The 24231-nt window shown below is 46.6% G+C and overlaps 1 pseudogene; it reads left to right on the forward strand.

Annotated features, from left to right (window-relative positions):
* Positions 1 to 24231, forward strand: part of LOC135544677 (patatin-like phospholipase domain-containing protein 7) — a 51872-nt pseudogene that overhangs the window by 12634 nt on the left and 15007 nt on the right.

The following is a 24231-nucleotide window of genomic DNA, read 5'->3' on the forward strand; positions in this document are numbered from 1 at the left end:
ACACACACACACACACACACACACACACACACACACACACACACACACACACACACACACACACACACACACACACACATTAAGCCCAGCAGCATAACGCTATCCTCCCTGCAGAATCATAAAGCTCAGTGAAAATGAATAACATGGATCCCAAGCCTCTATAAACATTCTCTTTATAGCCAATCAAACATGCATCCAAGGCCACATTTGTTGTGTTATTAGTGGAATGCATGATTAGGTTGATATGGGGTGAATAGTTAATGCAATATTTTGCCTCTTTGATTGACAGGAGCGTCAGGCGGTCCCCTTGATGGCGGTTGCTGGGGTGATAGAGGGGAGTCCGGGCAGGATCCCACGCAGACCCCACTTTCAGGAGGACCCAGTCTCCGCCCCCACACCTGCACTCGCAGAAACCTCCTCGGACACAGACGCCGGGAAAGAGAGCCTGTCCAACGCCTTTAGGAAGACTCGCTCTGTCTCTATGCCCACTGACGGCACAGGTAGGCTTGTCCCCTGCCCAGTGCTGCAACTACACTCACCCGGGACTTCACACGTACACTATGCCCATCAATACCTCTCTCTGCTCAGCAGGGGTGACAGGGATCGACCTGAACATGACGTACGAGCGAGCCAGAGTCACCATAGACGAGCGCCCCTCCAGCCCTGTCATTTACAAGGTGAGCCCCCTTTTCTCCCTCTGCCTATGGGCCCTGGTCAAAAGTAGTGCACTAAATATGGAATAGGGTGCCATTTGGGACACAGGTCACCGACAGACCTCTGCCTCACTCATGTCTGAACTCCCCCTCATCTTCCTCCAGTCTATCCTGAAGAAGAGTGTGACCATGCAGCACACGCCCTCTGCCGTGTTCCACTACACGGACAGCGGGGGGCGCTCCGACACCGTCCACCCCAGCAAGGTCAGCTCCATCTTTCAGGCTGCCAAGAAAGACCTGCTGGGCATCATCCAGCTGCAGGTGAGACGTTTCGGACAGGGAGTACCATATAGATCTATAGTATATTGTTAAATACATGGAGGGAGTACCATATAGATCATTAAATGCATGGAGGGAGTACCATATAGATCTATAGTATATTGTTAAATGCATGGAGGAGTACCATATAGATCTATAGTATATTATTAAATGCATGGAGGGAGTACCATATAGATCTATAGTATATTGTTAAATGCATGGAGGGAGTACCATATAGATCTATAGTATATTGTTAAATGCATGGAGGGAGTACCATATAGATCTATAGTATATTGTTAAATGCATGGAGGGAGTACCATATAGATCTATAGTATATTGTTAAATGCATGGAGGGAGTACCATATAGATCTATAGTATATTGTTAAATGCATGGAGGGAGTACCATATAGATCTATAGTATATTGTTAAATGCATTAAATGATCATGGTTAAATGCATGGAGGGAGTACCATATAGATCTATAGTATATTGTTAAACATTCCAGATCTATAGTATATTGTTAAATGCATGGAGGAGTACCATATAGATCTATAGTATATTGTTAAATGCATGGAGGAGTATATAGATCGGATATAGATCTATAGTATATTGTTAAATGCATGGAGGGAGTACCATATAGATCTATAGTATATTGTTAAATACATGGAGGGAGTACCATATAGATCTATAGTATATTGTTAAATACATGGAGGGAGTACCATATAGATCGGATATAGTATATTGTTAAATACATGGAGGGAGTACCATATAGATCTATAGTATATTGTTAAATACATGGAGGGAGTACCATATAGATCGGATATAGTATATTGTTAAATGCATCATATAGATCGGATATAGTATATTGTTAAATGCATGGAGGGAGTCATAGATCTATAGTATATTTCTGTGCGGCTATTTCTCACTGTAATGCTCTCCATAGACGTAGAATAACTAGAACAGTCGTTACCTTTCAAGGCATTCTTCTGTGCGTGTGTGGCTGTGTATGCCGTTCTACATCTGTGGAGAGCATTACAGTGAGACGGTACCGGGTGTCTCTCGTCAATGTCTGAATCCCTTAATCCTGCTGTACCATAATCTCTCCCTCTCTGTCAGGACCCTGGTCTGTTGGAGGGCAGGGTGACTCTGCACCAGGTCAAAGCAGGCTCTGTGGTGGCCAGACAGGGAGACCAGGTCAGAGCACCATACTGTCTGCTTTACTTTATCAACCTGGTTCTCCTCTTTGGTCATACCTATCCACACCTGGTTCTCCTCTTTGGTCATACCTATCCACACCTGGTTCTCCTCTTTGGTCATACCTATCCACACCTGGTTCTCCTCTTTGGTCATACCTATCCACACCTGGGTTCAAATACTACTTGGAAGCTTTCCTTTGTCTGTGCTTGATTTAACTTCCAGCTTAATGGACCAATGGAATAATCCGAACACTGGGGAAATGACAACATTTCCTCCCCACTGTCGCACTGATGCAATTCCACAAAATGCGCAACATGTACAGCAGAAGATTGCAAAAAAAATTAAATGGGACATTATACAAACAGGTTGTCACATGAAAGCATTTAGGCTAATGTATTTAGCACACAAATTCGCCATATATTCAAAGCACGCGCATAATTGACACTGGATTGGACACACGAAAACCGAATGCCGTTTAGAGTTCTCGTCAGAAAGGAAAATTCTATACCCTTCTGTCCCCTTCTGACCCACAAATGAAAGCCCAGACGTGGTCCAGCATCACAGAAATGAAAGAGCTACGGGCGGCAGCGAAGTGAGGAGGAAACAGCCATTGTGTCTAGAAAAGGCGCAGAGACAGAAAGTCTTTAGTTAAGGATCAACTGAATGAGGAAAATATTGGAATTAAGTAGGCTAAAGCAATTTTAGTAACTTATCAAATTCTGGCTTCTACTGAAACTCCCAAAGTCATATTCAACTGTCATAGGTGTGTGTGTGGTCACCTAGGTTATCATTTCAGCACTGTTTTGATTGTGATCGCGCTGTTTTGAGACAAGCGCAGGGGACCCGTCTAGATAAATCAATCAATATCAAATTTGTGTTTAACACTAAATCTCCATTTGGATATTTGGTAACAATTAGGCTGGGAAAATGTTAGTTAAGGTGAGTGCTAATGATCATCTTTACTCTTGTATGCAGTTGAAGTCAGAAGTTTACATACACTTAGGTTGGAGTCATTAAAACTCGTTTTTCAACCACTCCACACATTTCTTGTTAATTAACAAACTATATTTTTGGCAAGTCGGTTAGGACATCTACTTTGTTCATGACACAAGTCATTTTTCCAACAATTGTTTACAGACAGATTATTTCACTTATAATTCACTGTATCACATTTCCAGTGGGTCAGAAGTTTACATTCACTAAGTTGACTGTGCCTTTAAACAGCTTGGAAATTTCCAGAAAATGATGTCATGTTCTCAGCAACTTCTGATAAGCTAATTGACATCATTTGAGTCAATTGGAGGTGTACCTGTGGATGCATTTCAAGGCCGACCTTCAAACTCAGTGCCTCTTTGCTTGACATCATGGGAAAATAAAAGAAATCAGCCAAGACCTCATAAAAACAATTGGTAGACCTCCACAAGTCTGGTTCATCCTTGGGAGCAATTTCCAAACACCTGAAGGTACCACGTTCATCTGTACAAACAATAGTAGGCAAGTATAAACATCATGGGACCAGGCAGCCATCATACCGCTCAGGAAGGAGACGCGTTCTGTCTCCTAGAAATTAATGTACTTTGGTGCAAAAAGTGCAAATCAATCCCAGAACAACAAAGGACCTTGTGAAGATGCTGGAGGAAACGGGTACAAAAGTATCTATATCCACAGTAAAACGAGTCCTAAATCGACATTACCTGAAAGGCCGCTCAGCAAGGAGGAAGGCTCTGCTCCAAAACCACCATAAAAAAGCCAGACTATGGTTTGCAGCTGCACATGGGGACAAAGGTCATACTTTTTGGAGAAATGTCCTCTGGTCTGATGAAACAAAATAGAACTGTTTGGCCATAATGACCATCCCAACCTTGAAGCACGGGGTGGCAGCTCATGTTGTGGGGGTGCTTTGCTGCAGAAGGGGCTGGTTCACTTCACAAAATAAATGGCAGTATGTGGATATATTGAAGCAACATCTCAAGACATCAGTCAGGAAGTTAAAGCTTGGTCGCAAATGGTTCTTCCAAATGGACAATGACCCCAAGCATACTTCACAAAGTTGTGGCAAATTGGCTGAAGGACAACAAAGTCAAGGTATTGGAGTGGCCATCACAAAGCTCTGACCTCAATCCCATGGAAAGAAAATTTGTGGGCCGAACTGAAAAGGTGTGTGAGCAAGAAGGCCTACAAACCTGACTCAGTTACACCAGCTCTGTCAGGAGGAATGGGCCAAAATTCACTCAACTTATTGTGGGAAGCTTCTGGAAGGCTACCCGTAACATTTGACCCAAGTTAAACAATTTAAAGGCAATGCTACCAAATACTAATTGAGTGTATGTAAACTTCTGACCCACTGGGAATGTGATGAAAGAAATAAAAGCTGAAATAAATCATTCTCTCTACTATTATTCTGACATTTCACATTTTTCAAATAAAGTGGTGATCCTAACGGACCTAAGACATGGAGCGTGCAATAACGTAGCCTAAATCATGTGTATTATTGACACAAGTAGTAGCCTTATATAGAGCCTATTTCCCTGTCGCCCCAATCCCACTGAAACCCCAAATCCCGACTCCTGTCTCGCATGACAATTCCTAACTTTGTACTGTAATCCCATGAGGTCAACATTGATCATTCAGATCCTCACTGAACTTCTGGAGAGAGTTTGCTGCACTGAAAGTAAAAGGGCTAAATAATTTTGCCCAATTTTTCAGTTTTTGGTTTAAAAAGTTTGAAATATCCAATAAATGCTCATGACTTGTTGTTGATTAACAAAAAAATACAGTTTTATATCTTTATGTTTGAAGCCTGAAATTGGCTCTGTCACAAGGCACTGTATGTCAAAATACCGCTATCCCCTTGCTTCACTGTCTCGTATCGCTGCCCATATGAGAGCCTACTTAGAGAATGTGTGATCAACACACTGTATGAAGGTCGATATGGATATATATTTTTAAAGAATTGGTCCCCGTGAAGAGATTCATATTTAAACAATTTCCTCGGGGTAGCCTAGGCCTACTGCTGTAAATGCAGTTAATGAGTTAATTGAGGAACATCGTCACGCTCCAAATTTATGAACATATTGTTTCGCAATTCACAACAATGTCATTGGAGATCAAAGTTACACTCATGACCAAATATCAGTTTCACTGTGTTTCGCTGTGAAATCTGGACATGGAGGAGCAGCCAAGTCGACAATGTGGCCCTGCGACAATCTTATTTTGGGAGAAGTGACCATTTCTTGGTTTTTAAATTGGCACTTCCAATTTTTCCGGTATAAATATGAATTATTATTAGGAACTTGATTTCCTGGAAAGTCATCATCCCAGTGTGTTTCAGGAGGTGAGTGTGCAGTTTGTGATCTTGGGCCTGCTGCATGTGTACCAGCGGATGATCGACCGCGAGGAGGACACATGTCTGTTTGTGACCCACCCCGGGGAGCTGGTGGGCCAGCTGGCTGTACTGACCGGCGAGCCCCTCATCTTCACTGTCCGAGCCCACCGAGACTGCAGCTTCCTCTCCATTTCCAAGACCACTTCTACGAGTGAGGCACTGGGAATACACACTGTCGTGCACATGTATTTCATATGCATACATGCATGCACACTCCGACATTTACCTGTGTGTGTGTGTGTCCCACCCCTCAGGATCATGCGTGCAGAACCCACAGTGGTGCTGAACGTAGCTCACACGGTCGTGCGGAGGATGTCGTCCTTCGTCAGGCAGATAGACTTTGCTCTGGACTGGATGGCTGTGGAGGCCGGCCGGGCAGTCTACAGGTAGGTAAACCCCTCTGTCCACACCGATGTTCAGCTTCACTGCCTTCACTGATCTACAGTATTTCCATCTGCAATGAATCCCCAAGTGTGATTATTCTTAAAGGGATACGGCGAGATTTCAAGATTTGAGGTTGTTTTTCTACATACCATTTCTATGTATCTGCATGCAGGTTTGGAGATGATTTAAAGTTAAAGAAATAAGACTTAACTACTCCAAAGCTGGGTGGTTGGTCATTCATAGTCTCACAAAGTAGTCGCTATTTGTCATATTTTTCATTTGACTGATGATAATAAGAAACGAGATTCTATCCACTTCCTTGTTCTCTGGCGCGTAGAGATGGCAGCGCATCTGTCCCATTATTGCCTCTGTTAGCGTCTATTACGGGACTTCAATCATCTCCAAACGGCACCCGGAGACATAAAAATGGATTCCATGAGTTGGTCTGACTCTGGGCAAGGAGAAAAAAAAGACTAAAATCCCTTTTAACCTCAAACATGATAATGAATGTCAAGACATTACTACAATTCGGGATGCTTGAATTTGTCTGGCTACAGTTGAAACAATCAGACTCTCTCTCTCTCAGACAGGGGGATAAGTCAGATCAGACAGGGGGATAAGTCTGACCTCTCTCTCAGACAGGGGGATAAGTCAGACCCTCTCTCTCTCTCAGACAGGGGGATAAGTCTGACCCCTCTCTCTCAGACAGGGGGATAAGTCAGATCCCTCTCTCTCTCAGACAGGGGGGGATAAGTCTGACCCTCTCTCTCTCAGACAGGGGGATAAGTCAGATCCTCTCTCTCTCAGACAGGGGGATAAGTCAGACCCTCTCTCTCTCTCAGACAGGGGGATAAGTCTGACTCTCTCTCTCTCAGACAGGGGGATAAGTCAGACCCTCTCTCTCTCTCTCTGACAGGGGGATAAGTCAGATCCCTCTCTCTCTCTCAGACAGGGGGATAAGTCAGACCCTCTTTCTCTCTCAGACAGGGGGATAAGTCAGATCCCTCTCTCTCTCTCAGACAGGGGGATAAGTCAGATCAGACAGGGGGATAAGTCAGATCCTCTCTCTCTCAGACAGGGGGATAAGTCAGATCCTCTCTCTCTCTCAGACAGGGGGATAAGTCAGATCTCTCTCTCTCTCTCAGACAGGGGGGGGGATAAGTCAGATCCTCTCTCCCTCTCTCTCAGACAGGGGGATAAGTCAGATCCTCTCTCTCTCTCAGACAGGGGGATAAGTCAGATCCTCCCTCTCTCTCAGACAGGGGGATAATCCTCTCTCCTCTCTCTCTCAGACAGGGGGATCTGATCCTCTCAGACTCCCTCTCTCTCAGACAGGGGGATAAGTCAGATCCTCTTCTCTCTCAGACAGGGGGATAAGTCAGATCAGACAGGGGGATAAGTCTCTCTCTCTCTCTCAGACAGGGGGATAAGTCAGATCCTCCTCTCTCTCAGACAGGGGGATAAGTCTCTCTCTCTCTCTCAGACAGGGGGATAAGTCAGATCCTCTCTCCCTCTCTCTCAGACAGGGGGATAAGTCTCTCTCTCTCTCAGACAGGGGGATAAGTCAGATCCTCTCTCTCAGACAGGGGGATAAGTCAGATCCTCTCTCTCTCTCTCAGACAGGGGGATAAGTCAGATCCTCTCTCTCTCTCTCTCAGACAGGGGGATAAGTCAGATCCCTCTCTCTCTCAGACAGGGGGATAAGTCAGATCCTCTCTCCCTCTCTCTCAGACAGGGGGATAAGTCAGATCCTCTCCTCTCTCTCAGACAGGGGGATAAGTCAGATCCTCTCTCCTCTCTCTCAGACAGGGGGATAAGTCAGATCCTCTCTCCCTCTCTCTCAGACAGGGGGGATCAGACAGGGGGATAAGTCAGATCCTCTCTCTCTCTCAGACAGGGGGGATCAGACAGGGGGATAAGTCAGACCCTCAGGGGGATTTCTCTCTCAGACAGGGGGATAAGTCAGATCCTCTCTCTCTCTCTCAGACAGGGGGATAAGTCAGATCCTCTCTCTCTCTCTCAGACAGGGGGATAAGTCAGATCTCTCTCTCAGACAGGGGGATAAGTCAGATCAGACCTCTCTCCCTCTCTCTCAGACAGGGGGATAAGTCAGATCCTCTCTCCCTCTCTCTCAGACAGGGGGATAAGTCTGATCCTCTCTCTCTCTCTCAGACAGGGGGATAAGTCTGATCCTCTCTCTCTCTCTCAGACAGGGGGATAAGTCCTCTCTCCTCTCAGACTCCTCTCTCTCAGACAGGGGGATAAGTCTGATCCTCTTTCTCTCTCAGACAGGGGGATAAGTCAGATCCCTCTCTCTCTCTCAGACAGGGGGATAAGTCAGATCCTCTCTCTCTCTCTCTCAGACAGGGGGATAAGTCAGATCCTCTTTCTCTCTCAGACAGGGGGATAAGTCAGATCCTCTCTCTCAGACAGGGGGATAAGTCAGATCCTCTCTCTCTCTCAGACAGGGGGATAAGTCAGATCCTCTCTCTCTCTCTCAGACAGGGGGATAAGTCAGATCCTCTCTCTCTCTCAGACAGGGGGATAAGTCAGACCCTCTTTCTCTCTCAGACAGGGGGATAAGTCAGATCCTCTCTCTCTCTCTCTCAGACAGGGGGATAAGTCAGATCCTCTCTCCCTCTCTCTCAGACAGGGGGATAAGTCAGATCCCTCCTCTCTCTCAGACAGGGGGATAAGTCAGATCCTCTCTCCCTCTCTCTCAGACAGGGGGATAAGTCAGATCCCTCTCTCTCAGACTCAGATCCTCCTCTCTCTCAGACAGGGGGATAAAGATCTCTCTCCCTCTCTCTCAGACAGGGGGATCCTCTCTCCCTCAGACTCTCTCAGACAGGGGGATAAGTCAGATCCTCTCTCCTCTCTCTCTCAGACAGGGGGATAAGTCAGATCCTCTCTCCCTCTCTCTCAGACAGGGGGATAAGTCAGATCCTCTCTCTCTCTCTCAGACAGGGGGATAAGTCAGATCCTCTCTCTCTCTCAGACAGGGGGATAAGTCAGATCCTCCTCTCTCTCAGACAGGGGGATAAGTCAGATCCTCTCCTCTCTCTCTCAGACAGGGGGATAAGTCAGATCCTCTCTCTCTCCTCAGACAGGGGGATAAGTCAGATCCTCTCTCTCTCAGACAGGGGGATAAGTCAGATCCTCTCTCTCTCAGACAGGGGATAAGTCAGATCTCCTCTCTCTCAGACAGGGGGATAAGTCAGATCCTCTCTCTCTCAGACAGGGGGATAAGATCTCTCTCAGACTCAGACAGGGGGATAAGTCAGATCCCTCTCTCTCTCTCAGACAGGGGGATAAGTCAGATCCCTCTCTCTCTCTCTCAGACAGGGGGATAAGTCAGATCCTCTCCCTCTCTCTCAGACAGGGGGATAAGTCAGATCAGACAGGGGGATAAGTCAGATCCTCTCCCTCTCTCTCAGACAGGGGGATAAGTCAGATCCTCTCTCCCTCTCTCTCAGACAGGGGGATAAGTCAGATCCCTCTCTCTCTCTCAGACAGGGGGATAAGTCTGACCCTCTCTCTCTCTCAGACAGGGGGATAAGTCAGATCCCTCTCTCTCTCAGACAGGGGGATAAGTCCTCTCTCTCAGACAGGGGGATAAGTCAGATCCTCTCTCTCTCTCTCAGACAGGGGGATAAGTCCTCTCTCTCTCAGACAGGGGGATAAGTCAGATCCTCTCTCTCTCAGACAGGGGGATAAGTCAGATCTCTCTCTCAGACAGGGGGATAAGTCAGATCCTCTCTCTCTCTCTCAGACAGGGGGATAAGTCTGATCCCCTCTCTCTCTCAGACAGGGGGATAAGTCAGACAGCACCTTCATAGTTCTGAGATGGCCGTAGTTCTGCGCTCCGTCATCATGAAGGAGGACGGCAAGAAGGAGCTGACCGGAGAGTACGGCCGCGGTGACCTCATCGGCGTGGTAAGGGGTCAAATGGCACAGTGGGTGGTTCCATTTTAAAAACGCAGCCGCCGTAGCATAAACAAGGCTTTTAAAGAATTTATAGTTTTTTTATTGATTGTAGATGTAAGCAAACCCATTTAGATACCGACACGGTTTTATGCAGGGCCACGAGTACGCCCCACCATGACATGGCTATTCACAACATCTCAGAGCTGTGTGTGTGTGTGTGCCACTCACTCACTCACTCACTCACTCCAGAGAGGATTTAGCTCTGTTTGGTAACCCCTCTCCCTTTAATTCACTGCATTACGCTCCCATTGGCTGACGTGGATTTGCATTGCTGTGGCGATGCCTATGCTGCTAAGAATACCTGCCTGAGGCGAATTGTCCGATGCCATGGTTACCGGCTCCAGCCGGTAGCCGTAGTTACGGTGTCCGTGAGGACAGAGTCAGGAGAGCGTGGAATGCGAGGATACAGAATTAGACCATGTGTGTACCAGCAGCACAGTGTTATTACAGAGAGAGAGAGAGATCAATCGCTTTGATATGAAAGGTCACTGCCTGGCTGGCTTGTTGACGCTGATGAAAATGGACACGGGAATCACTGGGGCTTAAAAAGTCTGGCTCACCATGCTTTTCTTGGTCCGTTCCTCTGATCACTCATTTTTATCTTAAATAGTTATTTACATTTTCTGCACCAGTAAGTGCTTTTTAAAAAACAAAATATGTTCCTATTTGTAGGGCTAAGATCACTTCAACTCCATATGAAAACAAGGAATGTGCAATGATTATTAAATCAATTGCAAGAGTGTTAAGGGGTAAGTTTGGTGCATAGTGCCTGTATAATGATTGAGGGATGATTCGCAGTGTTGACCAATGGGAGCCTCTGGTGGTTGATGTCCCCATCCAGGTGGAGGCCCTGACCCATCAGAACAGAGCCACCACGGTGCATGCAGTGCGTGACTCGGAGCTGGCCAAACTACCAGAGGGAGCACTCGGCTACATTAAGAGGAAGTTCCCACAGGTATGTAGATCAACTGGCTTCATAGACTTAGATAGACGACTCTAATACCCAAAAGCGCGTTTTCACACCGGCAGCGCCATTGAGGACTTTCACCATTTGTGTAGGTAACTGGGTGGGAAGGATCATATCATTCCATCACAGTCATCCAGAGGGATCAGCCAATCCATTGTAGGGCTGTTGCGGTGACCGTATTACCGCCACACCAGCGGTCACGAGTGAAGGCAGTCAAATTCCATGTGACCGTTTAGTCACGGTAATTAGGCTTCTCCAGGCTCTGATGCTGCTGATGGTCATTAGTAGCCTACCAAACTTACTCCCTGGTACGCAGCACTCTATTGTCCCTCTAATCATGGACATCAATGCAAATAGTTCGAAAATCTAATCAAACACTTCATGAGCTCATGCTGCGCAACATTTCTATAGGCTATGCAGTTGCATGAGAAAACAGAGTGATGGCCTCTATTAAAAAGAGGAGGATTTCTACAGCTTTCTATAGGCTAGGCCTACTATATTTATTTGTCAACTTTCCTAATGTTAAAGACATTGTTTATCTTTACAACCGGAGTAGCCTTTTGTTAAGAAGCCTTTTGGACTTGGACTTGGCGCTCCGGTACCACTTGATGTGCAGAGAACAGTCTGACTAGGGTGGCTGTTGTCTTTAGGGCCTTCCTCTGACACCACCTGGTATAGAGGTCCTGGATGGCAGGAAGCTTGGCCCTAGTGATGTACTGGGACGTAAGCACTACCCTCTGTAGTGCCTTACGGTTGGAGGCTGAGCAGTTGCCATGCAACCAGTCAGGATGCTTGGCCCCGTGATGTTCTGGGCTGTACACACTACCCTCTGTAGCACCTTACGGTTGGAGGCTGAGCAGTTGCCATGCAACCAGTCAGGATGCTCCCGATGGTAGAAAATCTCTGAGGACCGATGCCAAATCTTTTAGTCTCCTGAGGGGCAATTGGCGTTGTCGTGCCCTCTTCACGACTGTCTTGGTGTGTTAGGACCATGACAGTGTGTTGGTGATGTGGACACCAAGGAACTTGAAGCTCTCAACCTGCTCACTACAGCCCCACTACTGTATATAGACTTTCTTTTTTCTACTGTCATTGACTTGTTTATTATGTTTTTGGCTTTTTTATTCCATGTGTAACTCTGTGTTGTTGTCTGTCTCACACTGCTTTGCTTTATCTTGGCCAGGTCGCAGTTGTAACTGAGAACTTGTTCTCAACTAGCCCACCTGGTTAAATAAAGGTGTTCTCAACTGGCCTACCTGGTTAAATAAAGGTGTTCTCAACTAGCCCACCTGGTTAAATAAAGGTGAACTAAATAAAAAAAGGGAAATCCCCGTCGATGAGAATGGGGGCGTGCTCGGGCCCCCTTTTCCTGTAGTCCACAATCATCTCCTTTGTCTTTTTCACATTGAAGGAGAGGTTGTTGTCCTGGCACCACACGGCCAGGTCTCTGACCTCCTCCCTATAGGCTGTCTCATTGTCCGGTGATCACTGTTGTGTAGATTTAAAATGAATTAAAAATCAAAACATATAGCCTGTTTGTAGAACAACAAGTTACATGAATAACTGTAAATTTAGCATATAGATACCTATTTCTTTGTTAACCGCTCAACACAGAATAGGTGCATGTGCAACACTCCCTGGAAGTCGTTTGGAGAAAATATCCTTTCAATGTAATCTAGCTATGTTCAATTGTATTCTTCATACTATAAAATAATGTCACGGAATCCTAAGCAAATCTTGTCTGCTAATTGAACTAGTGTAGCCCACAGCCATATGGAATAGCCAGATCAGGACCTACCATAAGGACAACTCAGAGTATGCTATTCTATTCTTCTGAAATAGACCACATTTTCTTCATAACATGTTTATTTAGACCTGTCTAAAATAAATGATGGGATTTATTGTGAAGGTATAGGCTACATTACATTTATTTATTTATTAGACTTGTTCAAATGTAGACGTTTCAAAGTTCTGCATCAGTGGCTCGTAAGCTATGTGTGGAAGCCAGGATATGCTAAATGTGTTTGTTAATTAACGGTCAATTACCGTGAGACTGTCAAGAAAATAACTGTCGATCACCAGCTGACACAAATTCGTGACCGTCACCTACATATGATCAAACGTTCCATAACTGCAGGTGGCTGTAAATCACCAGCCTTGGGTTTTATACCTGCTCAAACAACCCCTCCAGGTGGCTGTAAATCACCAGGTTTTATACCTGCTCAAACAACCCCTCCAGGTGGCTGTAAATCACCAGGTTTTATACCTGCTCAAACAACCCCTCCAGGTGGCTGTAAATCACCAGGTTTTATACCTGCTCAAACAACCCCTCCAGGTGGCTGTAAATCACCAGGTTTTATACCTGCTCAAACAACCCCTCCAGGTGGCTGTAAATCACCAGGTTTTATACCTGCTCAAACAACCCCTCCAGGTGGCAGTAAATCACCAGGTTTTATACCTGCTCAAACAACCCCTCCAGGTGGCAGTAAATCACCAGGTTTTATACCTGCTCAAACAACCCCTCCAGGTGGCAGTACCTGCTCAAACAACCCCTCCAGGTGGCAGTAAATCACCAGGTTTTATACCTGCTCAAACAACCCCCTCCAGGTGGCTGTAAATCACCAGGTTTTATACCTGCTCCAACAACCCCCTCCAGGTGGCAGTAAATCACCAGGTTTTATACCTGCTCAAACAACCCCCTCCAGGTGGCAGTAAATCACCAGGTTTTATACCTGCTCAAACAACCCCCTCCAGGTGGCAGTAAATCACCAGGTTTTATACCTGCTCAAACAACCCCTCCAGGTGGCAGTAAATCATGAGGTTTTATACCTGCTCAAACAACCCCCTCCAGGTGGGCAGGTGTTATACCTGCTCAAACAACCCCCAGGTGGTTAGGTTTTATACCCTCTCAGGTGGCTGTAAATCACCAGGTTTATACCTGCAACAACCCCTCCAGGTGGCAGTAAATCACCAGGTTTTATACCTGCTCAAACACCCCCTCCAGGTGGCTGTAAATCACCAGGTTTTATACCTGCTCTAACAACCCCCTCCAGGTGGCTGTAAATCACCAGGTGTTATACCTGCTCAAACAACCCCTCCAGGTGGCAGTAAATCACCAGGTTTTATACCTGCTCCAACAACCCCCTCCAGGTGGCTGTAAATCACCAGGTTTTATACCTGCTCAAACAACCCCTCCAGGTGGCAGTAAATCACCAGGTTTTATACCTGCTCAAACAACCCCTCCAGGTGGCAGTAAATCACCAGGTTTTATACCTGCTCAAACAACCCCTCCAGGTGGCTGTAAATCACCAGGTTTTATACCTGCTCCAACAACCCCTCCAGGTGGCAGTAAATCACCAGGTTTTATACCTGCTCAAACAACCCCTCCAGGTGGCTGTAAATCACCAGGTGTTATACCTGCTCAAACAACCCCCTCCAGGTGGCAGTAAATCACCAGGTTTTATACCTGCTCAAACAACCCCCTCCAGGTGGCAGTAAATCATGAGGTTTTATACCTGCTCAAACAACCCCCCTCCAGGTGGCTGTAAATCACCAGGTGTTATACCTGCTCCAACAACCCCCTCCAGGTGGCTGTAAATCACCAGGTTTTATACCTGCTCAAACAACCCCTCCAGGTGGCAAGGTTTTATACCTGCTCAAACAACCCCTCCAGGTGGCTGTAAATCACCAGGTGTTATACCTGCTCAAACAACCCCTCCAGGTGGCTGTAAATCACCACCTGCTCCAACAACCCCCTCCAGGTGGCAGTAAATCACCAGGTTTTATACCTGCTCAAACAACCCCCTCCAGGTGGCTGTAAATCACCAGGTTTTATACCTGCTCAAACAACCCCTCCAGGTGGCTGTAAATCACCAGGTTTTATACCTGCTCAAACAACCCCCTCCAGGTGGCAGTAAATCACCAGGTTTTATACCTGCTCAAACAACCCCTCCAGGTGGCAGTAAATCACCAGGTTTTATACCTGCTCAAACAACCCCCTCCAGGTGGCAGTAAATCACCAGGTTTTATACCTGCTCAAACAACCCCTCCAGGTGGCTGTAAATCACCAGGTTTTATACCTGCTCAAACAACCCCTCCAGGTGGCTGTAAATCACCAGGTTTTATACCTGCTCCAACAACCCCCCTCCAGGTGGCTGTAAATCACCAGGTTTTATACCTGCTCAAACAACCCCCTCCAGGTGGCAGTAAATCACCAGCCTTGGGTTTTATACCTGCTCAAACACCCCTCTCCAGGTGGCTGTAAATCACCAGGTTTTAAATCACCAGGTGGCTGTAAATCACCAGGTTTATACCTGCTCTAACAACCCCCTCCAGGTGGCTGTAAATCACCAGGTGTTATACCTGCTCAAACAACCCCCTCCAGGTGGCAGTAAATCACCAGGTTTTATACCTGCTCAAACAACCCCCTCCAGGTGGCTGTAAATCACCAGGTTTTATACCTGCTCAAACAACCCCTCCAGGTGGCAGTAAATCACCAGGTTTTATACCTGCTCAAACAACCCCTCCAGGTGGCAGTAAATCACCAGGTTTTATACCTGCTCAAACAACCCCTCCAGGTGGCAGTAAATCACCAGGTTTTATACCTGCTCAAACAACCCCTCCAGGTGGCTGTAAATCCAGGTGTTATACCTGCTCCAACAACCCCTCCAGGTGGCTGTAAATCACCAGGTTTATACCTGCTCAAACAACCCCTCCAGGTGGCTGTAAATCACCAGGTTTTATACCTGCTCAACAACCCCTCCAGGTGGCAGTAAATCACCAGGTTTTATACCTGCTCAAACAACCCCTCCAGGTGGCTGTAAATCACCAGGTTTTATACCTGCTCAAACAACCCCTCCAGGTGGCAGTAAATCACCAGGTGTTATACCTGCTCAAACAACCCCTCCAGGTGGCAGTAAATCACCAGGTGTTATACCTGCTCCAACAACCCCCTCCAGGTGGCAGTAAATCACCAGGTGTTATACCTGCTCCAACAACCCCCTCCAGGTGGCAGTAAATCACCAGGTGTTATACCTGCTCAAACAACCCCCTCCAGGTGGCTGTAAATCACCAGGTTTATACCTGCTCCAACAACCCCCTCCAGGTGGCAGGTGTTATACCTGCTCCAACAACCCCCCTCCAGGTGGCAGTATGCACCCTTTCAGTTTGATAACCAACTCAGAGAAGTAGAAGAAGACATGGACCACGTCAACATGGCCTCTATGGTGCTGCCCGTGCTTTCACAGATGCCATGATGGGACAGATACAAAGATGAGAAGTCTAACTTGGTCTATGACTGGCTTTCACTCCCTCACACACACACGACACTCCACACACACACACGCTGACGCTCTCTTTCTCTTGTTTTAGGTAGTCACGAGGTTGATTCACCTTCTTGGTCAGAAGATCCTGCAGCAGGTCAATGGCCCTCTGACAGGTGTGTGTTTACAGGCAACCGTTGTCCCCAGAAGGATCTAACCCCTCATGTCCCTGCTATGTGTAATATATCTTCACGATAATGTGTCTGTCCTCCTCCCAGCCCGGAACCTGGCCCTGCACACCCCAGGCAGTAAGTGGGATGCGGGGAACCCGGCGTCCAACCTGTCCACTGTCACCGTGCTGCCTGTGTCTGAGGAGGTACCTCTCACAGCTTTCACACTGGAGCTGCAGCACGCTCTCATCGCCATTGGTAACCACACACACACACACACACATTCCACCTCTCTCTTCATAGTGTTCAAGGCTGTCTAGACAGTGCAGTGCTGCCCTTCTATAGATGTCTGAGGGGGTGGGTGACAGCTTTTATGCACTGGTGCTGTTTCCACGATCTAATATTCTGCTAACCTGAATTGATGATCTCCATCATGGGGTCTAGACAGTGCAGTGCTGCCCTTCATAGAATGTCCGTGGAGGTCATCTCTTAGAAAGCTTTACTGGGCTGGGAGTGATCATGAGTCGCCAGGACAGATGGACTATGATTGTGTCTTTTCATTTTGTATGATCTTTAATTCTGCATAGATGTTGGAAGAGGACCTCTCACAGCTTTCACACTGGAGCTGCAGCACGCTCTCACTGTTGGTAACCACCCATTCCACCTCTCTTTCATCATGTTCAAGCACGTGACACGCCTGCAATGCTGATTTGATTTAGGTGTGCCCTTTCCACAGACCTGGACCTAAATTGTCCTTCTTCATAGGCCCACACATTCTACTGACCAGCTGACAGCATCAGTGAGCTCCATTCTGGGAGGGGTGGCTGGACAGGTGAGCTTTGAATGGGGTGTGTGCATCCTTGTCCTCCCTCCTGCATTATAAAGGGTTCCTTAGATTTTTTAAAGAAGTAAATCATTGTCATCTCTCTAGAAAGCTTTAGGGCCCGGGGAGTGATATGGTGAGGACAGATGGACTATGATTGTGTCTTTTCATTTTGTATGATCTTTAATTCTGCATTGTTGGAAAAGGACCCGTCTAAGCATTTCTCTGTTAGTCTCCTCTGTTGTTTCGAAGCTCTGACACGCCTGCTGTGTGATTTGATTTGTGTCCCTTTCCACAGACCTGACCTAAATTGTCCTTCTTCATAGGCCCCACACTTCTACTGACCAGCGACAGCATCTCAGCGCCTGGGAGCGGCCTCGCTGGACAGGTGAGCTTGACTGAATGGGGTTGTGTGCATCTTCTGCATTATAAAGGGTTCCTTAGATTTTTTTAAAGAAGTAAATCTGTGTCTCTCTCTCTCTCTCTCTGTGTCTCTCTCTCTCTCTCTCTCTGTGTCTCTCTCTGTGTCTCTCTCTCTCTCTGTCTCTCTCTCTCTGTGTCTCTCTCTGTGTCTCTCTCTCTCTCTCTCTCTCTCTCTCTCTCTCTCTCTCTGTCTCTCTCTCTCTCTGTGTCTCTCTCTCTCTCTCTCTCTGTCTCTCTCTCTGTCTCTCTCTCTCTCTGTCTCTCTCTCTCTCTCTCTCTGTCTCTCTCTCTCTGTGTGTCTCTCTCTGTGTCTCTCTCTCTCTGTGTCTCTCTCTCTCTGTCTCTCTCTCTCTCTCTGTCTCTCTGTCTCTCTCTGTGTCTCTCTCGCAATTCAATTCTGTCAAGGGGCTTTATTGGCATGGGAAACATGTGTTAACATTGTCCAAAGCAAGTCGGTATATAATATATGTGAAATAAACAATAAAAATTCTGTCTCACTCATACAGAAGTTTCAAAACAATAAAGACATTCAAATGTCATATTATATATATATATATACAGTGTTCTGTCTCTCTCTCTCTCTGTGTCTCTCTCTCTCTGTGCTCTCTCTCTCTCTCTCTCTGTGTCTCTCTGTTTCTCTGTCTCTCTCTCGCTCTCTCACTCGCTCTCTCTGTTTCGCCCTCTGTCTCTGTCTGTCTCTGTCTCTCTGTCTCTGTGTCAGTGTACATGAGTATCGTCTGTCCAGTTGGCTGGGCCAGCAGGAGGACATCCACCGCATCGTGCTCTACCAGACAGACTACACCCTGACCCCCTGGACCCAGCGATGTATCCGCCAGGCCGACTGCATCATCATTGTGGGACTGGGGAGCAAGACCCCGCTGTGGGGAGGTACGGGGGAACCAGGAGGGACTGGGGGCTCTGGGAGGGGAACTGATTTTGGGAAATGGAATTCTACGGAGCCATCCTATGAGTCTGTCACTTGTAACACATTTGGACTGTTACAGAATCCTTTATGTGCTTCCACAGAGGGTGTAGCAATACGTTTGCGTGCGTGACCACACTTACTAAATTTTGCCTTTGAATATCTTCAGTGGCAGCAAATCCTTCAGAAGCAGAGGAAATAGGCCCCTCCCTGGGGTGTAATCCTTAGTGCAAACAGTTGCAATCAAAACAAGAGTTTCTATTGGACAAATTCCGGTATTCCATGGCGCTTGGGGAGAGGTTAGCTAGCTTAGCGTATTTCCATGGCGCTTGGGAGAGGTTAGCTAGCTTAGCGTGTTAGCATGATGTTTAGGGAGAGGTTAGCTAGCTTAGCGTATTTCCATGGCGCTTGGGGAGAGGTTAGCCAGCTTAGCGTGTTAGCATGATGTTTAGGGAGAGGTTAGCTAGCTTAGCGTATTTCCATGTTGCTTGGGGAGAGGTTAGCCAGCTTAGCGTGTTAGCATGATGTTTAGGGAGAGGTAGCTTAGCGTGTTAGCATGATGTTTAGGGAGAGGTTAGCTAGCGTATTTCCATGTTGCTTGGGTTAGCCAGAGTGTTAGCAGGCCACTGTGTTTGATGTGGGATTAGGGTCAGTGCAGATCCTTGGGTTCTTTAGTCATGCCTGGGTCTTGGTGCCACCTCGCTGTGTTTTGATGCCTGGGTCTTGGTAGGGTCGACCTGCTGACCTCTTGGGTTCTTTAGTCATGCCTGGGTCTTGGTGGCAGGGTGGCTGAGGGTTCTTTAGTCATGCCTGGGTCTTGGTGGCTGACCTCTTGTCTTGTCCCTGATATGATACCCATTTACCAAGATAAAGAGGAATACCAACCAGTCACAGACTCAAGTGTCTTGATACTATTGTGTAAGAAACTCCTCTCCTCTCAGTATGCAGTACATGCCTGTTTAATTCTGGACAAACTATGTCCTACTTCTCCTTGGCCAACCTCTAGTTGACCCCTGGCCTTTGACCCTGTAGTTGGAGCGGATGCTGGAGGGCAGTGCGGTGAGGGCCCAGAAGCAACTGGTGTTGTTACACAGGGAGGACGGCCCCCCGCCTCAGGGCACTGTGGAGTGGCTCAACATGAGGAGCTGGATCTCCAGACACCTGCACCTCTCCTGCCCACGCAGGGTCTTCTCCAGAGAAGAAGCCTGCCCAAACTGGTCCCAAACACACACACACCTGATCTTCCCAAACTGGTACACACACACCTGATCTTCCCAAACTGGTACACACACACACACCTGATCTTCCCAAACTGGTACACACACCTGATCTTCCCAAACTGGTACACACACACCTGATCTTACCAAACTGGTATACACACACACCTGATCTTCCCAAACTGGTACACACACACCTGATCTTACCAAACTGGTACACACACCTGATCTTACCTGATCTGATCTTACCAAACTGGTACACACACACACCTGATCTTCCCAAACTGGTACACACACACACCTGATCTGACCAAACTGGTACACACACACCTGATAAGGATGTGACAAATATTAAATTTCTTTCTTTAATTTTTAAACTGCCGTTATTTAATCGGTTTTCCGTTAAAACAATAAGAAAATGGATAGAATTCCACAAGGCTGGAATTCACAAGGCTGCTGCCAGCTCCAGTTTGGGTCTTTTTCAGAAGGTCAAGGCTGCTGCCAGCTCCAGTTTGGGTCTTTTTCAGAAGGTTAAGACTGCTCCAGTTTGGGCCAGGCTGCTCCAGCTCCAGTTTGGGTCTTTTTCAGAAGGTCAAGGCTGCTGCCAGCTCCAGTTTGGGTCTTTTTTTTCAGAAGGTCAAGGCTGCTGCCAGCTCCAGTTTGGGTCTTTTTCAGGTCAAGGCTGCTGCCAGCTCCAGTTTGGGTCTTTTTCAGAAGGTTAAGGCTGCCGCCAGCTCCAGTTTGGGTCTTTTCAGAAAGGCTGCTGCCAGCTCCAGTTTGGGTCTTTTTCAGGTCAAGGCTGCTGCCAGCTCCAGTTTGGGTCTTTTTCAGAAGGTTAAGGCTGCTGCCAGCTACAGTTTGGGTCTTTTTCAGAAGGTTAAGGCTGCTGCCAGCTCCAGTTTGGGTCTTTTTCAGAAGGTTAAGGCTGCTGCCAGCTCCAGTTTGGGTCTTTTTCAGAAGGTTAAGGCTGCTGCCAGCTCCAGTTTGGGTCTTTTTCAGAAGGTCAAGGCTGCTGCCAGCTCCAGTTTGGGTCTTTTTCAGGTCAAGGCTGCTGCCAGCTCCAGTTTGGGTCTTTTTCAGGTCAAGGCTGCTGCCAGCTCCAGTTTGGGTCTTTTTCAGAAGGTCAAGGCTGCTGCCAGCTCCAGTTTGGGTCTTTTTCAGAAGGTCAAGGCTGCTGCCAGCTCCAGTTTGGGTCTTTTTCAGAAGGTCAAGGCTGCTGCCAGCTCCAGTTTGGGTCTTTTTCAGAAGGTTAAGCATCACACCTGTACTGTCATTACTGTACCTCAATTCCACCTCGCAGAGTTTCCATTTCCTTCTCATTTAACCTTCTCATTTCAATATTGCCATACAGGCCGTCCTCTGCCATTTTCCCAACTGTTAACGATGACGTCATAGTGTCGACTCCCATTGAGTGCCAAGATTTGTTTCCTCCAGGAATTGAGTCCTAAGATTCAGTATTTTCGGAGACTGATTTGTTGCCGTATCTGCCCTCGCTCCGTGCTGTTCACGGAGTGGTGGCCAGGGCACCAAAACGGCGGCGAAGATGAGCCTCGCGCTTCAACGCTCTGTTTACTTTCTGCATCGCCGTAACACAACAAAAAATAATTATTCTTAACGTTAAGCATCCCGATTTTTATTTTATTTATTTTAGTTTAAATGTTCACGCCCCTAACTCATAACTAAGGAAGGAATTGCCTCACAACCCCACAGTTATTTCCAGTGTCGCACCATTTGAAGAAAGAGTGTTTTAATATCTGCATTGCACTCTTCTCCAGATTGAGATGTATCAGCGTGTGCTCCAGAAGCCGGCTGAACGCCACTCTGACTTCTCCCGGCTGGCCAGGGTCCTGACCGGGAACGCCATCGCCCTCATACTGGGGGGAGGAGGGGCCAGGTACGCCCCAATGACCTCTAACCTCTGTCCTCTAGGTCACTGACGTCACTCGGCCCCATTTATAGTCATTTCTATGGAGGCGTGTAGGGGTGTTGTCTTTCCTAATGCATGAAACACTCAAAGCATATTATGATTCCACTTTTCTGCCAAATGTAATATCTTGCTCATTTTCATTTTCTCTTCTTCTCCTGTCTTTCTCTCTCTTCTCCTGTCTTTTCTCTCTTCTCCTGTCTTTTTCTCTCTTCTCCTGTCTTTCTCTCTCTTCTCCTGTCTTTCTCTCTCTTCTCCTGTCTTTCTCTCTCTTCTCCTGTCTTTCTCTTCTCCTTCCGTTTGTCCTGTTTTCGTGTTGTGTTCAGGAGATGTTTCAAGGTTGGTTCCTCTTGTCTCTCTCTCGCTCTTAACTCATGCCTGTTAAATGCTTTGTACTAATATTTGTCTTGTTCCCCTTTGGGGACTTCGGGACTCGCGTGAATCACGTTAAATGGAAGGTCATTTCCTTTTTCATGGGACAAAAGAGGTCCGTGTTGATTATTTATTGTGGGTGGGAGAACTCACCGAATGCCAACAGTTGTTCATAATAATGCTGCTACTTCTATTACAAAAAGAGGGCGAGAGACAGTTGGATGCTGACTGACTAAGGTATTTTATTCTTTTCTCTCTACTCGTATTCTAACCTTGAACTTTAGCATGAGAATAGCATGCTATTCACCCGTTATTCGTTTTGGGGTGGAGATCGTATAAATGAAGGTGTGTCTACAGATACGCCGTATTCTGACCTTGACTTAACAATTCGACCCTCTTTTCACACGACCCTACCGACCATGAATAAGGTTTCAGCGACCGGTTCCAAGTGGAAAAAGCATCTGCTATATTTTTCACGATTTTTATTAGGCTATAAATAGCTGTGACATGTATTGTGGCCCCTTTCCCACAGTGCAATAGGCTATAAATAGCTGTGACATGTATTGTGGCCCCTTTCCCACAGTGCAATAGGCTATAAATAGCTGTGACATGCATTGTGGGCCCTTTTCCACAGTGAAATAGGCTATAAATAGCTGTGATATGCATTGTGGGCCCTTTTCCACAGTGAAATAGGCTATAAATAGCTGTGCCGTTATTCAGATATTGTATTGTATGCCCTTATAACATCTGTTTTATTTGACCGTTTCTAGCATGTGAAATATGAGCCACGATTTCGGAGCCACCGTTCCGTGATACATTTAGAACGGTCACTTTCGGGTTTCCTTCAATGTGTACCTTACATCTTGCGTCATTCCATTCCAACGTGCCTTTTTTCCCTCTGTCACATCAGTGCAGTTGTTCCTGAGGGTCTCGAGCATTAGTGGATCACATGAGGCTAATGTTGTGCGATACTTTGGGACATGTAGACATGTAAAGGCACTTAACTCAATACCTTCCTAACCTTTAAATCATCTCCAAGATCAGAGTGTTTTTAAATCTACCAGTTGGTTGGTGCATTTAGATGGCGTTCTTTGATTGATCCCAATAGACTGAACAATCAACACACACATTTAGGCAGCGCACTGTATTTAAAGGGATTGATCCCAATGTATTTAAAGGAACCCGCACTTTATTTAAAGGACAGCGCACTGTAAAGGGACAGCGCACTGTATTTAAAGGGACAAACACACTGTATTTAAAGGGACAGCGCACTGTATTTAAAGGGACAGCGCACTGTATTTAAAGGGACAGCGCACTGTATTTAAAGGGACAGCGCACTGTATTTAAAGGGACAGCGCACTGTATTTAAAGGGACAGCGCACTGTATTTAAAGGGACAGCACACTGTATTTAAAGGGACAGCGCACTGTATTTAAAGGGACAGCACGCACTGTATTTAAAGGGACAGCGCACTGTATTTAAAGGGACAGCGCACTGTATTTAAATGGACAGGACAGCACACTGTATTTAAAGGGAAACTGTATTTAAAGGGACTGTATTTAAAGGGACAGCGCACTGTATTTAAAGGGGACTGTATTTAAAGGGACAGCGCACTGTATTTAAAGGGACAGCGCACTGTATTTAAAGGGACAGGCACTGTATTTAAAGGGAGCGCACTGTATTTTTAAAGGGACAGCGCACTGTATTTAAAGGACAGCGCACTGTATTTAAAGGGACAGCGCACTGTATTTACTGTATTTAAAGGACAGCGCACTGTATTTAAAGGGACAGCGCACTATTTATTTATTTAAAGGGACAGCACACTGTATTTAAAGGGACAGCGCACTGTATTTAAAGGGACAGCGCACTGTATTTAAAGGGACAGCGCACTGTATTTAAAGGGACAGCGCACTGTATTTAAAGGGACAGCGCACTGTATTTAAAGGGACAGCGCACTGTATTTAAAGGGACAGCGCACTGTATTTAAAGGGACAGCGCACTGTATTTAAAGGGACAGCGCACTGTATTTAAAGGACAGACACTGTATTTAAAGGGAGGATTTTCAGTGGTTGAATTAAACGTATTCAGTGGTTTACATACCTGCATAAGGTAAGCCTGAATACCAAACTACTGGGAAGTGTGTAGGATAAGGCGTACATTTTGGGCCCTTGTGAATTGTTGTGGTACTGGTGTTGACTCACCGTATGTGGTAGTGTTAAACAAGTTGCCT

This window comes from Oncorhynchus masou, chromosome 8, assembly GCF_036934945.1.
Source record: "Oncorhynchus masou masou isolate Uvic2021 chromosome 8, UVic_Omas_1.1, whole genome shotgun sequence".
Lineage (NCBI taxonomy): Eukaryota > Metazoa > Chordata > Actinopteri > Salmoniformes > Salmonidae > Oncorhynchus > Oncorhynchus masou.